General features: G+C 37.9%; 1 pseudogene across 1 annotated transcript in view; it reads left to right on the top strand.

Annotated features, from left to right (window-relative positions):
* LOC149194045 (ras-related protein RHN1-like) overlaps positions 1–11,088 on the top strand; it is a 65,076-nt pseudogene extending 53,988 nt beyond the window's left edge. The window contains exon 7 of the transcript XR_016254493.1: positions 10,807–11,088. The product of XR_016254493.1 is annotated as a ras-related protein RHN1-like (transcript). The remainder of the gene's footprint in view (positions 1–10,806) is intronic.
* Positions 11,089–16,531: the final 5,443 nt, after the last annotated feature.

Here is a 16,531-nt window from a genome sequence, read left to right on the forward strand (position 1 = left end):
GATGTAATGCTCGGTGTTTGACAAGTGGTGGTTGTTAAGATATTAATTGCAGCCCCTAAATCAACTAAGGCATTTGAAAAGGTTTGTCCATTGATTTGCACTGTTACGATTGGATTTCCTGGGTCTTCATATTTGACAAGTGCTTCTCTTCCTGATAACAGGTCAGATAAGGTGCCAACTACTTGGACTATTGGGTTATTTGTTATTCTCCTTGGTTTTTTTATACATAGCTCTTTGATGGTCTTTGCATATATTGGGATATCTTGGATAGCTTGGAGGAGTGGATTTTTTATGTACAAATTCTTAAGTTCTCCCAGAATATCAAAATCAGGATGTTCTATAGGACGTGGTATAATTAATCGTTCTGGGAATGGGGGAGAAGATGTGGTTGCTTGGTCATGAGTCTGTTTTCTGACCACATCTTTTTCTTGTAATGGTTGTTCTGTGGGTAACTGATTTTCAACTTGAACATTTTTATCTCCCTTAGTCTCTATAATGCGTCCAGACCTTAATTGAAGGTCATTGCACTCCCTTAGATCGGTTTCTAGCTCTGGTGTTTCAATTATTTGAACAGATTGGACTGGTTTGTTATTTGGGTTCGGGTTGGGTTGGGCTGGGAGTTGCGGTCTTAGATTGGACTGGGGATTTTGTTGTAGTGCTGGAAGTGTAGGTTGAGGGAGTGGAATGGTTCCTACTGACTGATTCATTAGTCTTTGCCAGTGTGTCTGCTAGGCTTGACTCTGCAAAGTGGGAGGGGACCATTGTGCTGGATACTCATTGTTTTGCCAATATGGTGGGGTGTAGGGAAAATTTGGCCAATTAGATTGACTTGCTTGATTTAGCCATGGTGATGATGAAGGAAATGGTTGTTGTGACCAATTTGAGAAGGGAGGTTGATTTTTGCCACATTGTATTATATTGTTGAGCATGATATTGTGGAGGCTAGAAAGAATAAGCTGGATTGGGGAACATACCTGATTGTCAGGGCTGCCATTGACAACGCTTATTAAGTAGGTACACCGGTTCTGGTTCTTCTTCCTCTTCTTTGTATACTGCTTTCAAACCAGGAAGTGAGGGACAACACTCTATAGAGTGGTCTTTTGTACAAATGGCGCAAACTTGAACCGCATCTAATGGGCACTCTTTGTGGTTGTGTTTCTTTCTACATCTAGGACAGAGTATTGCTAGATTCTGCTCTGCCTCTGCTTGTTTTTGTTTGGCTTGAATAATATCGAGCTACGTTGTCAGAGTCCACAATATATCAGTTTTGAGATTTTCTAATAAATTTTCAATTTCCGCGTGAGTTACTCTTTCTCCAGAGATCTTGTTGTCCCTTGTAAACCTGTCATGTTCCACTGGTTTTAGCCTTGTGCTTCCTTGTGAGCTCCTGATACATAAATCAATGATGTTAGCAAAATCTTCTTGATAGATGTCTCCTTTTCCCATAATATTTAGTGTTTCAATCCATTGTTCCTTCATACCTTTAATTAATGTTGTTTTTAATACATTGTCAGGTAAGGGTAATGATGCATAAGGGGATCTTTGAAGATTATACTGAAAACGTTCAACATATTCTTCTAGTGTTTCATTAGGTCTAGCTACCATCTGAAATATTTCATCTTTTAACTCTCTGGATCTACAATAATCCTGATATTTCTTTAGAAAAGCACCTTTCATATGATCCCAGTCATTTATAACACCTCCACCCAACCCCATAAACCATCGTAAAATAGCTCCTTTTAATGTAGAGGGAAATAGTTTCAGCTTTTAGGGGTCGGTGGTATAGTCATATCCTCTGCACAGCACATCGAATTCAAACAAAAATGCATTTGGGTCTTCCAATGTTAGGCCATGAAATGTAGGGATATGTTGGAGAGGAATTGCCTTCATAGGTGCATTGACTGCAGTATCTACAATGGGATATTGCAGTGTGGAGGTTTGGGTGTTTGGCTGGTTCTGGGCCATTTGGTCAAATATGTGCCAATAACCTTCCGAGATTTCTAGGAGGGTATTCCTAGGTTGGTTAGACGGAGCAGGGATGGCCTTAACAACACTTCCTTTGTCTGGGATGATGAGAGTTCCTAATGTCTGGGGGGATTTTAGCTCTTGAGGTTCTTCAACTTCGTTCTGAATGATTTTTGCAGCACTTCCCTTATCTGGGCTGCTTAATGGTTGAATTACTCCAAGAGGAGATCTTGGTTCTTCAGTTTCCCCTGTTTCACCTCTCCCTTCGCAGAGATTACTAAGGTTCCCTTCTTGTAATGATTTTGGGCTAGAATTCTCAATTTCTTGAAAATCTTGCTCCTCAGTTTGGTTGTGCACCTCAGCAAAGGCTACAGATGGTGATCCTGTGGCCTGAAGGGAACTAGTAGGTTGTCTAGAAGCAACTTTTCTAGGTCCTACTGAAGGCTGAGATTCTGCTTTTTTGAGGATTTCATCTATAAAGGTCGATCGGCCAAGGGTCACCGGCCCCTTAGCTTTATCAGGCTTGGGTAGTGGTTTAGGATTCTTTTCAGGCTTTTTCTGCTTAGTCATGCACACAAATCGAATGTTAAGTTTTACCCAAAACAACAACAAATCTGCAGGAAAGCGGGCAAGGGAGCAGGGCTGTTACATGCTCCATACGCAGGTTCTTACCTTCCGTTTTTAAAACCCAATTCTCTCCCAGCAAGTACTTACACTACTCTGAAAAATGGCTACACTCTTCCCCGACAACAACGCCAAAATATCGAGCAGTAAAAAGAGTCTTTTTCACCTTTATTTACCCTACATTAATTATCAATCCAGGTACGATTTGTTATCTCAAAGAGTGTACTCAGTCTGAGGCGGTCACTTGTCAAGAGTAATGCTAGTAGTATAGTGCTTTTGCAAAAGTAACTAAATACTGAAAACAAACTTCTAAATGTAATGGCAAGAACTTGAAATGCTTGTGACTAAATCATTTATTTAAGAAACTACAACACTTCATCAGTCAAGGGTGCAGTAATAATAACTCTTCCCTTTGTAAACTGATGTAATTGAAAAGCAATCAAGGAAAAGATCATCAATCTGGGAACTGGACAACAATAGTCAATGTTCACTACAGTTTCAGATCGTTCTGTTCACACCAAAGCAATGATAATTCAAATAACAGGAAAGGGAACAACAACTATTCTATTAAAAAGATTGAACAACAAAGCTTTAATCTACAGAAATGGATGAAGCAGTAGTTGTAATCTACAGGAATTAAGCAACAATCTTTACCTCAGAAATGATTTGAACAACGAACGGAAAATGGAACAGCGAATTAAGGTAAGCTATGAAATATAGAACAACAACTTGAATCAAATGTAAATGCACAACAAACTAAATTGAATATTACACACAACACGTCTATATTGAAGGAAACAGTAATCTGAGTTTCGGCTTTTAATTATTAATCACGATTATGAAGAAACAACAATTGCGGTCACTATGGAACAACAATCCCAATGAACAACAATCACGCTCGGAGGTAAACTGTAGATAAATAGACAATAGTATCGATTTATAAATACACAACACTGTTACTTCGTAAACGAACAGTAATGGTAATCTGTAAGGAACAACAATGTTAATAATATCAACCTTTAAAGGAACGACAATGCGATACAAATTCAGAATGAACAATAGATGACCTTACTATTCAAATATGAGTGAAATATAACAGAGCCAATACATGAAATAATAAGGAACGACAGATCACTGAACATAGTAAATAAAAGAATTCAAACCACACACGACTTGGAATCGGAAAATAATGGTATAGGAAGCAAGTGATCCACCAGGGGCTGGGCCTTAGCCTCCAGGGACGTACTGCTATGATTACTCCAGAATCAAAGACGGAATGGCAACATAATTTATGTATTAAGCATCAAAACAGAGTTACAGTAATCACTCTTTAAAAAGATTCGATGATCAAAGTTTAAGTTACAATAGTGAATTTCATAAAACAACAATAATCCCCCCGCTGGGCTAGCAATGCTGTCCCTTTTTTTAACAACCAAGCGGAAATATCAAAGATACAGATAATCTTTAAGGTCATGATCCCTCAGGATCAAAGGATCCTGAGGGATTTGCCATATCGTTATTTCCCAGTTATCTCTTCATTCTCTTGCGCCAATTTGGTATCTCCTCTTCCTTTTCCTAGCTTATACGCTCCAATCTGGATTGCCTTGTTTGGATGCGGTTCCCTGTCAAAGGGACAACAGTTGATTTTGTCTTGTCTTTTCCTTTGGAGTGGCGATCTTCCATTTTCCTCTTTTTCTGCATAGGAAAAGGTAATTATTAATCATTTTACATTGCTCACAAATCTTTTAAACTTTATCATAATATTTCACTATATGCCCATTTCATAACGCAAAGAAGTTATGAATTTAAGGAAAAGATAACGAAATAAGTGGTAATTACATATCTTCTCTAATGCTCAACACCTCCATCAAATGTATCGGCTGCTGCTAGGAACAAATGGACCAAGGGAAAAGTCAAAGCAAGGAAGATCAGCCGGGACTCTATCGACAAGCGCTTGGTGGTCTATGTTTCCAAGCTGAACACCTCCAAGGAAATCTACGATAGGATGGCGAGTTTATTTAAAGTTTATGATGCAAATCAAGTCTTGTTTCTTAGAAATAAGCTGAAGGAAATTAAGAAGGGCAAAGATGAGAGCATGCAAGCATATTTCTTAAGGATCACCGAGATCAAGAACGATCTCCTATCTATTGGGGAAGTAATTCCTGACAGGGAAATGACACTCACAACTCATGGAGGATTGCCATCTGAATGGTATGTATTCAGGACTACTCTTCTCAACAATAACGTAATTTCTGGATTTGAGGAATTAATGGCCAGATGCATTCAAGAAGAAACAAGGATGGAAGAGCAAGAAATGCCCATACTTAAAGGTCATCCCTCTACCTTTTCTTCTCATGCTAAAAGAAGAAACAATTCCGGGACTAAATTCAAAGGAAAGGCTGGACCAAAGGGTGGAAGAAAAGGACGATGTTACAATTGTAATAAACTGGGTCACTATGTAAGGGAGTGCCCTGATAAAAGAGACTCACACCGGAACGATGATCAAAATCCCTCTCAAGGCAATCAAGGGATGGCAGGTCAAATGGCAGAGGTAAAAGAAGTGTCGGAAATCAAGGAAGAGGACAACCATTCAAGAAGGCAAGAAATTCCAGGTATGAATCTAACACTGATAACTATAAGCAAGATGAATATTATCTACCAAAAGCTCTATCTACTACTACTCCCCTGGACTCGTTGGGAAATTGGCTTATTGATAGTGGTGCCTCAAGGCACTTCACTGGTTACAAAGAAGCTCTCTATAATCTGATAGAGAAGGAAACCAACTTGAAAATTGTTCTTGGGGATAATTCAAAATATCCCGTGAAAGGCGTAGGAAATGTCACTCTTCAATTGAATCAGGGTAATACCATCCACTTACAAGATGTATTATATGTACCTGATCTCAAAAAGAACCCGGTGTCCATTTCGGCAATGGAAGACAAAGGCTACAAGGTGGTCTTCAGCGATGGCAAGGTACGTGTATGGAAGAAGAACTTTAAAGATGCTTTTACTCTTGGGTTTCGAGTTGATTCATTATATCAGGTCAGAGGAAGTTCGCTGGGTGTCATGTCTTGTGACACATCTCTTTAGTCTGAACTATGGCATCGAAGGTTTGCTCACCTTCATTATAAAGCTCTACCTGATATAAGAAAAATGGTGACCAGGATGCTTGAGTTCAGATTAGAGCAAGAAGGTGTATGTCCAGGATGTGCCGAAGGAAAGCTCAAAAGGGGACTATTTCCCTCAAGCCAAAGCAAGACCTTCGATATATTGCAGTTGGTTCACTCAGACATATCCAGTATGATGCCTGTGAACTCCTTGGGAGGATATTTATATTACCTCACTTTTACAGATGATTATTCTCGCAAGACTTGGATATACTTCTTGAAAAAGAAGGATGAAGTGTTCTCCTGGTTTCGGCACTTCAAAGCTTTGATCGAGAATCAAACCGAAAAGAAGATCAAGACTTTAAGGACTGACAATGGGACTGAATATGAATCCAATGAGTTTCATGACTTTTGCAAAGAGGCTGGCATTAAGAGGGAGACTACTACACGATATACTCTTGAGCAGAATGGTGTGGCGGAAAGGAAGAATCGTACAATTGTGGAAGTTGTCCGTGCTATGCTCCATGATCAAAGACATCTGAAGTTTCTATGGGCCGAAGCTGCAAATACCGCCGTATATGTACAAAACAGATGCCCTCATCAAGCATTGGGTTCCAAGACTCCTGAAGAAATGTTCACCGGTAAGAAATCCAACGTATCTCATTTTAGAATTTTTGGAAGCCCTGTATATTTTCATGTGCCTAAAGAGAAAAGGAATAAATTGGGTGCATCTGGAAAGAAAGGAATCTTCGTGGGCTATAGCGAAAATACTAAGGGCTATAAAATCTATGTCGCTGGTCAAAGGGAAGTCGAGATTAGTCATGATGTCACCTTTGACGAAGATATGGCTCTTAGCAAAGTAGACAATCTTCCTACTTTAAGGGGATCTAAAGAAGCTGACACCGGGGAATCGAAGGAAAAGAAAGATGGGACGATGCTCGATGTGGAAGAACCTATGGATCCTATTGATCCTCCTCCGCAAGAGCCTTCCTCTTCTAGGAAGTGGCCTTCATGGCTTAGGGGGACACTTGATGATGCTGAAGGACACATTGCACCCAGAGTAACCTTCCGTGAAAGTAAGAAGTCGAACAGGTATCAGGGATACCTGACCATCATGAGCACGATTATCCAAAATGAGCCTTCGCCATTCACAGATGCTGTCAAGCATCAAGTATGGAAGGATGCTATGACCGAGGAATATGAGTCCATCATGAAAAGCGATGTTTGGGATGTGGTCCCCAGACCCCAGGACAAAGCAATTGTCACTTCAAAATGGCTTTATAAGATAAAGCATGCAGTTGATGGAAGTGCGGAAAAATATAAGGCTCGTTTTGTCGCTCGTGGCTTCTCCCAGAAGGAAGGTATAGACTAGGACGAGATATTTGCCCCTGTTGCCCGATATACCACCATCCGCTCGATCATAGCCCTTGCTGCTTTGCAAGGATGGAACCTACATCAGATGGATGTCAAGATTGCGTTCTTACATGGTTCGATCAAAGAGGAGGTCTATGTGGAGCAACCCGAAGGATTTGAGATTTATGATCGAGAATCTCATGTGTGCAGGGTGAAGAAGGCCCTCTATGGGCCAAAGCAAGCACCCCGATCATGGTATGAGAGGATCGATAGCTACTTGATGAAGCTAGGATTCACTAGGAGTGAAGCTGACCCTAACCTTTACTTTAAGGTTATAGATGACAAGCCTCTCATACTGGTGCTATATGTTGACGACTCTTTCTAACAGGTGCAGACCCTCTCATTCACGAATGTAAGAGGGAGCTGGCTTCTGAGTTCGAGATGAAAGATCTAGGACTTATGCACTATTTCCTAGTACTAGAAGTCTGGCAGAAACCAGGGGAGATTTCCCTATCTCAAGGAAAATATGTGGTGAAGATATTGGAGAGATTCGGCATCGTGGACTATGAGCCCGTAACTACCCCGATGGAGCTTGACTTCAAGAAGTTAAGCGGTAGTGCTACCGGACCTGTTTTACGAAATGCTACTAAGTATCGTCAACTCGTCGGAGCATTAATGTTCTTCGTGAACTCCCATCCGAATATATGCTTTGCAGTCAACACATTGAGTCAACATATGGTTGAGCCTCACCACTCACATTGGATTGGTGCCAAGAATCTGTTAAGATATCTTCGTGGTACAATCACTCATGGGTTGAGATACACTGCCGGAGATGTGAGACTACTTGGGTATATTGATGCTGATTGGGCAGGCAGTGTGGTGGACCGAAAGAGCACTTCGGGGTGCTGTTTCTTTTTGGGATCTGGCTCGATATCCTGGAGGAGCAGGAAGCAGAACTCGGTGGCTTTGAGCACCACTGAGGCAGAGTACTTTGCTGCTAGCATGGCCTCATGTGAGGTAGCCTGGTTGCGAAAGCTCTTCAGTGAGTTATTTGGATTTACATTGGATACCACCGTGATCTTGTGTGACAACCAGAGTTGGATACGTTTATCAGAGAATCACGTATTTCATGATCGCTCCAAGCATATCGATATCAGGTACCACTATATTCGAGATATGGTGCAGCGAGGAGCAATAAGGCTCCAACATATTGGTATAGATGAACAGGTCGCTGACATTTTGACAAAGCCCCTAAGAAAGGTCAAATTCCTGACTTTCCAAGAACGACTTGGTGTTGTTCAGAGACACTCTTATGAGGGTCGAGTATGATGTATTGAGCTCTGGGAGCTCCAGGGGGGCGTGGGGTACTTCTTGGAGTGACATGTGACCACAGGGCGACTCACCATCCCCTGGTGGTGCACTATGTACAGGGTAAAGGTTCAACCTTCCCCTGTGACACCCCGTGGCGACTGTGGAACAGGATGATTAGTTCTCCTGTGGGCCAGGATGATTTGTTCTCCGTGGCGACTGTGGAATAGGATGATTAGTTCTCCTGTAGGCCAGGATGATTAGTTCTCTGTGGCATCCACTGGACATGATGATTAGTTCTCCTGTGGATAGGATGATTAGTTCTCCTGTCGAGGCATCCTACCCATGCAGTCTGGGACTCATGGGAAGTACCTCTCATCTGATCAATGAGTAGGCAAATGAGGATAAGGACCATAGTAGTACTATCGATGGATGCATCGCTGTATCTATCGTACTCCCTATGCTAGGATGACGTCCATTGATCTGGGATCAGTGGGAGTGGTGCACTCTCCGAGACTGACTTCGGGTCAGTGGAGGATGGTATGATACATCCTCTACCATTTCTTCTTCTTCATAGTTCGAGTAGAGCAGAGCAAAGTGGGGTCAAGCTGTGCAGGACAATGCATTTGATGGATGGATAGCAACGACGGTCTGACGGATTGCAGATGAAGTCCTCCCTAGTTGAGAGGGAGTGTTAAAATTGGAAACTAGGGCCAAACTCCATGTGGATCACCTTATCTATGGCTTCTGATATTTTTCCTAGATTCCTCTCATCGAGAGGTGTAGGATTGATCTAAAGATCATCCGACTCCGATAAGTATTATGGAGATATGAATTTATTTTGATTATGGAAAAATTGTTAAGGTCGGCCATCAAACCTCCTCCTCATTTGGACAATTCATTGACTCATCTTCTCTCTCTCTCTCCCCTACACATAAAAGGAGCCTCTCTCTCTCTCTCCCCTACACATAAAAGGAGCCTCTCTCTCTCTCACACGTGTCGCTGAAAGGAAGATGTCCTAGGGCAAGGAAGACACAGAAAGGACGCTAGGGCAGCGTGCCATCTCTTTGACCAACGTTGACCAAGCGTTGACCATCCAGAAGTGCGGATTGGGTGTGGTTGCCTCTCCTAGGCAGGCCACAATTTTTGGCACAAAAACCGAGGTGATCCGACCTCTGGTTTCACCGGTATTGACTGCCCTAGTTTAGGACTGCAAGTTGACTTCAGAAATCTGCAAATTGACTATACTTTTGGGGCTGTTCAAGGGCTGTTTCTTCAGGCTGTTCGAAGACAAGTTGACTGGAAATTGACCAAGCATTTTAGAGGTCAATTTAAACTAGGTTGACCAAGTTTGACTTCGCTGATCTAGGGTTTGCTGCTGCTGATATAAAATTACAGAATTCAGATTTTGTACTATTTGTCTCTGCTGAACTATTGAAGATAAAAGAAGATTTGATCAAAGGGTTTCCCCGCATTGGGGTTTGTCCCTGGCTAGCGGCCACATCTTGTGTTTCTTATCTTGGCTTGTTTTCTATTGATCATTTAATGTTCTATCTGCACTTTACTTAATGTATATGTGATTGCTAATCTATGGCTAATAAGAAGAAAAATAAGTAAATTGCTCTAAGCATAGAACATACCATAATTTAACAGCGCTGAATTCTAGCACATGGTCAAGTTATCACCAAAGTTCTAGTTCTAAATATTTAAATGTAATTGTATATCAACAAGAATATGGTGTAGTGTCCTACTGACCACTTGCATATATGCTTCCACAATTTTTGGAAATCTTCTTTGGAAGTCAACAAATTGGTAAATACCCAAGCATCAGTAATGAATCTTTTATGAGTTGAGATGCATCATGTTATGGATGGCTATTTTCTTGCTATTTTGATAGTGGATGTACTGTTCTTTTATCTCTTTATGCTTTCTTTTGTTATAAAATTTTTTATGATAGGATTTACATGGCAAATCTTGAAAGAATATTTGGATTACTGTTTACCACGATGGTTGAAAAATAATTTTATACTTGGATTACTATTTGTGACAATGCTTGAAGAATACTTTCTTGTGCCAAAAATTAATTTAGGGAGATTATTAATATTTGTATTGTCATACAACTTGATCCAAGCCTCTAAAGGTATATTAGTCGCATTAAAGATTTACTTTTCATTTTCATCTTTACAATCATAATTTCCTCAAGTGAAAACACTTAATTGAGTTGCAAGAATGTTAGTTGCACTTTTGTTCTTCGCACTGAAAACCATAAATAAATGGTTATAGTTGTGGTTAAAGTGGCAAATGTCATGTTGTTGATAGCATTGAAGTAGATATAAGATATGAGACGTTCTGTATTTAGTGTGTCACAACTTGTTTTGATTCCTTGCAGAACTATTTCATCTTCTCCTATCTAAACATATTTATGTTTTTCTTTTCTTATCTTTTGCAGCAAAGAGGGTACTAAAAGCTCGGCCAGAGCGATCTAATCCTGGCTTGCTTCTGGGGAATAGATCTGAAGAAGGAGCAAGATTTAGTTCATGTTGCTTAAGATAAGGTTATGAACTGTACAGATTCAGGTCAGTGCAGATTTGATGTGGATATTTTTCTGTACAAGCTACTAGAAAAGATTCTTCTTGTCATCTGCTGAAAAGCCATGATTGAAGTTCTTAAGATACTATCTGTAATACATTATTATGTTTCTATTTGTCACATTAATTTTACAAATTACCTACTGCTGGTCCTTGTCTGATCAAGTTGTTTTGTGAATGGTGTATTACTAAGGTGGCAGATGGTTTTGCATATTCAACATGGTGCTCGCAAAAGAAATCTTGGTTCTAAGATGTAAATATTTGTAAATTTCTTCTTTATGGATGTGTAAACTGATTTTAATTATATTCAAATTGGGGGAGCAATCAAATGTAAGACATAATTTGGGTGAACTGTTCTTAGTTGGTAATTATATATGGAAGTGGTTATTCGATTTTGGTGCTACATATTTAAACACTCATTAATGCGTAAACACTTATCCCTTCCATCGTTTTGCATCTTCAAATTTTAACCACCTTTTCTAATCTCAGTTTCAAGGCAAGAAAAGTTCTACGCACTACACTGTTTGGGTTTCTGTTTTCATGGGCAATCATTTTTTGGATTGTATTGGGTAATGGAAACTTTACCAAATGATGCGTTCACTTGCATTCTATTTATACGTTGAGTCTGGACGAACAATATAATTCTGTTAATGGAAGCCCAGTTATGTAATAATCCCGCTGGCAAATGACGACTATACTTGGTTACTCCAAGCTCCCTTACCTGCCGGTAAGAAAGGTTAGAACACTATTAGCAAAACATAACAAAGCACGACAGAGGACTCGATGGATGGAACAATACATGGAATGAAGCATCATTTGATAGGGCACTTTATAATGCATTTATTTCAGCTACTTAATTAATTCTGCGAGTATTTGAGAATCCTTTTTAGATATGATCATGATTTTTTGATATTTGTTTCCTCACATTTTAATAAACACGCCAACCTCCTTACCTTTTTAAATAAATGTGACGAGGACCTCTATAATATTTTATTTAAATATTTCAGTACCACCCTTAATCACTCTTTTCTTTTGTTTGACCGACTTTCCCCTTTGATCAATAGTTTGGTGAAGTGATATGTCATCTGATCTTTGTATGCGACAATAGGACAGTTCAAGCTGACCTTTCTACCCCTTCACTCTGAAAGTGATGATGAGTTTGAATATGCTTTGCCCTGGTAGGGAAACAAGATGCTTCGGCCTAATCATACTTTCATTGTCACAATATAAGGTTGTTGCTGAAGCTGTATGAAGGAACATTATATGGCTTTCTGTTTTCCACCTACTCAACATCAGAATGTTCAATCGATTTAATATCACTATTTGTTTCAAATTCATTTCCACATTTTTTTTCAGTGGGGGAGAGAATCCCCGCTGAAGAATCATAATACATCTTATATCGCCGAAGCGAGCAGATTCATCATACAATATCGCCGAAGCGAGCAGAATACGTCATCATACGTCATCATCGAGCAGAATACGTCATCATCCATCACATTACGTCATCATCAAACACATATGTCATCATCAAACTGCAGCAGCAGCAACGCGCAGGATTCAAACGTGGTTGGGGGGTGCGAAAGCCAACCGCCCCAACCACCACATCATGCACACCGGGTGCAAATTCATTTCCACATTCTAAGCTTCTCTTTACAGATTTCAATGTCCTTTTATCTACTTTCCAATGAGCAACCTTAGGCTTTACCATAAATCTTTATATGACAACTATTGCAAATTGAAGGACATGTCTTTTTGTGATAAATAAATTTTTTCAAATAAAGGACATGTCTTTTTCTGATAGGTTAAATAATACTTCCCACCACCGATTACCTGTACAAAGTAGTATTTTTTTGATAAATTTTGTACCCATTTTCATGGATATTGACATGTACTTGCAATTCTATGTTGTATAGTTTTGAGGACGTCATTTAGATACTCCACATGGAGATTATCTAATAAATTTTATTATGAAATCAATATTGCTGGAATATTCACTATTCCTTGCGTACCATGCCTTGAATGCTTGCTTGAATTTGAAGGGCCTTTTTCAATTTTCAAAGCAATTTTTCTTTACCTTCAACCTGAAAACAGTAGGTTGCCAAATGTCAAAAACAATTTCTAATGCCACTAAAAAAGTACTTTTCACATCCATTTGATGAATACACTATTAAATTGTGACGACATCTTGACCATCTATGTAATGGTGGCCATTTTAGCAGTTGTTTTAGGGAACTCCTAATAATGGATACCATCTTTTTCTGCAAAACCTTTTTCAGTTAACCATATTTTATGTAAATTGTATTATTAACATTATTTTTGAATCTATAAGCCCATTTGTAACCAATTGTGCTCTTTCATTTCAAAGGTTTGAGTTGCGTCCATTTCAATATTCATTGATTCACTTTCCTAATCAAATATTACATCTTGATTTGTATAACATATTACAGAGTTTTGTTTGCTTTTGGATTGTTGTCTGTATCCTACAAGCACTGGCTCAGCTTTATTAACCCCTAAATTTTCCCTTTGCAAATTTGGAGGGTTAAGGACTGGTACATTTCATCAAGCTGGAATTTAGAGATGTAATTTTGCTTAGGATGGGAATTGGTTCCCAGGGAGATTGGTTCCGTGGTGGATTCAATGATTATTCAGGTAACTTTTGCACAGATTACTATTTATAGCAAGTCTCCTACTTTGCGACCAGAGTTTTGGGGCTTGTATGGTGGTATTTATTACATATTTAGTCTTTATGAACTCAAGATTCCAATGAGGCTTCTCTCGGTGACGTTCGTCTCACTTACTATTTTAGCAGGTTTTGTCTAGAGTCTTGCATGCCAGATATAATGGTATATTTAGAATCCTTGTGAGATTTTGAGTCTATTGAACTACTTTCAGGGGACACGCGAGCACATTATATTTTTAACAGATGTTGCATGTTGATTTTGATCATGGATTTGGATTCTTTACAAAAATATGAATCCAACGAGTATGGTTTCATGAGAATCTGAGCACTTTCAATTTTTAGCATTTCGAGTTCGATGAGGGTGATTTGATTAATGAGCTCATTATCAGCTTAAAGGAGTCTACAAGATTGGTTGTTCGTGTGGTAAAAGTTATATCAGGGAGACGAGTTGTTCCTTGCAAAGAATAGTGAAGGAGCATGAACCTAACATTAGAAATGAACAATCACACACCTCAGCCCTTGCAGAGCATTTGTCAAAGACTGAACATCATATTGCCTAGAAAATGCTAGAATCATCGCTAGAGAAGACCACTATGATAAAAAGAAAATCATGGAAGCCTTGAAGATTATGAAACATCCGCATAATCTAAACAGGGATTGTGGTAATGGTATCGAGATTAGTAGCAAACGATTTCCTCTTCAAAGGATAAGTGTTTTTTCTTCGTCTTAGGTATAACTCTTAGGTATGACTCTATTTTTCCCTAGCTTATATAATTCTAATTTACAACTATACTATTTTATTAATCTTAATAATAATTAAAACTTTTTTTGTTATAATTATTACAGGATAAACTATAATATTAATTTTAATCGACATTATAATTAATATATGTTAATTTTAATAATTAACATTATTATTATTAAGTTACCTTTCACATAACTATAATATATTAAAATTAATTTAATATAATATAATTTAATATGATTTAATTAATTAATATATATCTTATTAATTTACCTTTATATTAATGGGTAACATTAATTAATACATCTTATCATTTCTTTATTATATATATTAATCATTAATATTAATTAATACACTTTATTATTTCTTTATTATATATATTAATCATTAATATTAATTAATACACTTTATTATTTCTTTATTATATATATTAATGACTTATAATTTATATTAATATCATTATTATATAATTTATAATTTTCTTGATACATGATATTAAAACTATATATATATATATATATTCAAAATATTTAGATGATCAATTCTATTTATTTGATTTTTCAGAGTTTTTAGGTTTTATTTGTTTTGATTTCCTAATCATTTTTTTTAGGTTTAATTAATTCCCTTTTTGTCTTTTATCCCTTTGCTTGGCTGCTTTTTTTTCAATCTTTGTCTTGAAGATGGATACACTTATGGATTCGAAACGTCGACAATTCTCGAACATCGTTGTGGGAAAATTGGATTTTCTATCTATGAAAACAAACCTCGATAATTTAAAATCTACTAGAGTATGTGATATTCCTATTTTTAGCAATCTTTTGATGGCAATGGTGACAACTTATTTGGATTTTCCATGAGATTTTGAGTCTAACGAGTATAATGTTGTGGACATGTAGACAATCTTTTATTGTTAGTAGTGCCTATTTTTAGGTGTACCATATATGGAAGGGCTCCCTTATCTATTTTGAGCAATTTTATTTTATTTATTTATTTTTTTGTAAGGGGGATTGTTATTTTTGGCATGTCTATTTATAGCAAGTTGATGTGGCAGTCTGAGAGGTTTATGCATGGTAGTTTCTAGAATGGACTATAGATGAGTCATCAATGATGGGGCAAAGCATTTGTGTGGATGGAGGTGTGATATGACGTTACACCAATTTTTTATTTTATTTTTCTACTCTATTTTTCTCTCTTAATGTGTATGGCATTTTTTCTCCTTTAATTAGAATTTCCCATTTTCTTCAAGGATATTTCCAATAGGCGTGCCTATTTTGGAATAGGGCTTTTAGAATTTTAATTTAATTATCGATGATTATCAAGTGGATGACATGGATTTAATTTCCTTGGAATATTCTAGAATTGTTTTAGTAGTAATAACAAAACAAAGGTTGAGATTTATCTCAAAAGTATGATCCATTTTTCAGATAAAGTTATGTACCTTTACCTATTCTTTTATGGTTTCTCTGAAATCATAGCAGAATAGGTGAAGTTACATACCTTTATTTGATGAATGGATCCTACTTGGAACTGTTGCAATTCCCAACTCTTTCTTGATTTTGCTTCAACAACTCCTCTTCTTCTTAACTCCGCTTCAACAACTTCACAATGAAGGTATGGGGGATAACTTTGCTCCCAACTGTAGGCTCATCTCAACAACTGACCACCCTCTAGCCTTATTATACTTTTTGCCAAAATTAATAGTCTATTTCCTCTTTGCCTTAAAATATGCCTTTTTCTTACTCCCCCCTTTCTTATATAGAGTCCTTCCATTATAAAGGATTCAATTCCAAGATTCTGCTTGTCATAATTATCTTTTATCATGAATTTTCTTTCCCTATGTCTTTATTTTTTTGTGTAGTTTGTTATTTTAATTGATTTGGGGCATGGCATACTTTCCCACTTCAAAGAACATTGTCCCGAAGTTAACTTAATCATGCACTTCATCATTCCTTAATACCATCTGCTACAAAGGTAGACATTTGTCACCAAGATAGGAACATCATTTGCAGACATCTATAACCATGACAAAGACATCATTTGCCACCAAGGCGGAATATCTTACCAAGACAAGAACATCATCTACCACTAAGGAAGACATCTATCACCAAGATAGGAATGTCATCTGCCACCTATGCAGGGATTTGTTGCCAAGACATGTATA

The sequence above is a fragment of the Pinus tabuliformis genome, chromosome 2_2, assembly GCF_031772625.1.
Source record: "Pinus tabuliformis cultivar Carrire ecotype Pingquan chromosome 2_2, CPIR1, whole genome shotgun sequence".
NCBI lineage: Eukaryota > Viridiplantae > Streptophyta > Pinopsida > Pinales > Pinaceae > Pinus > Pinus tabuliformis.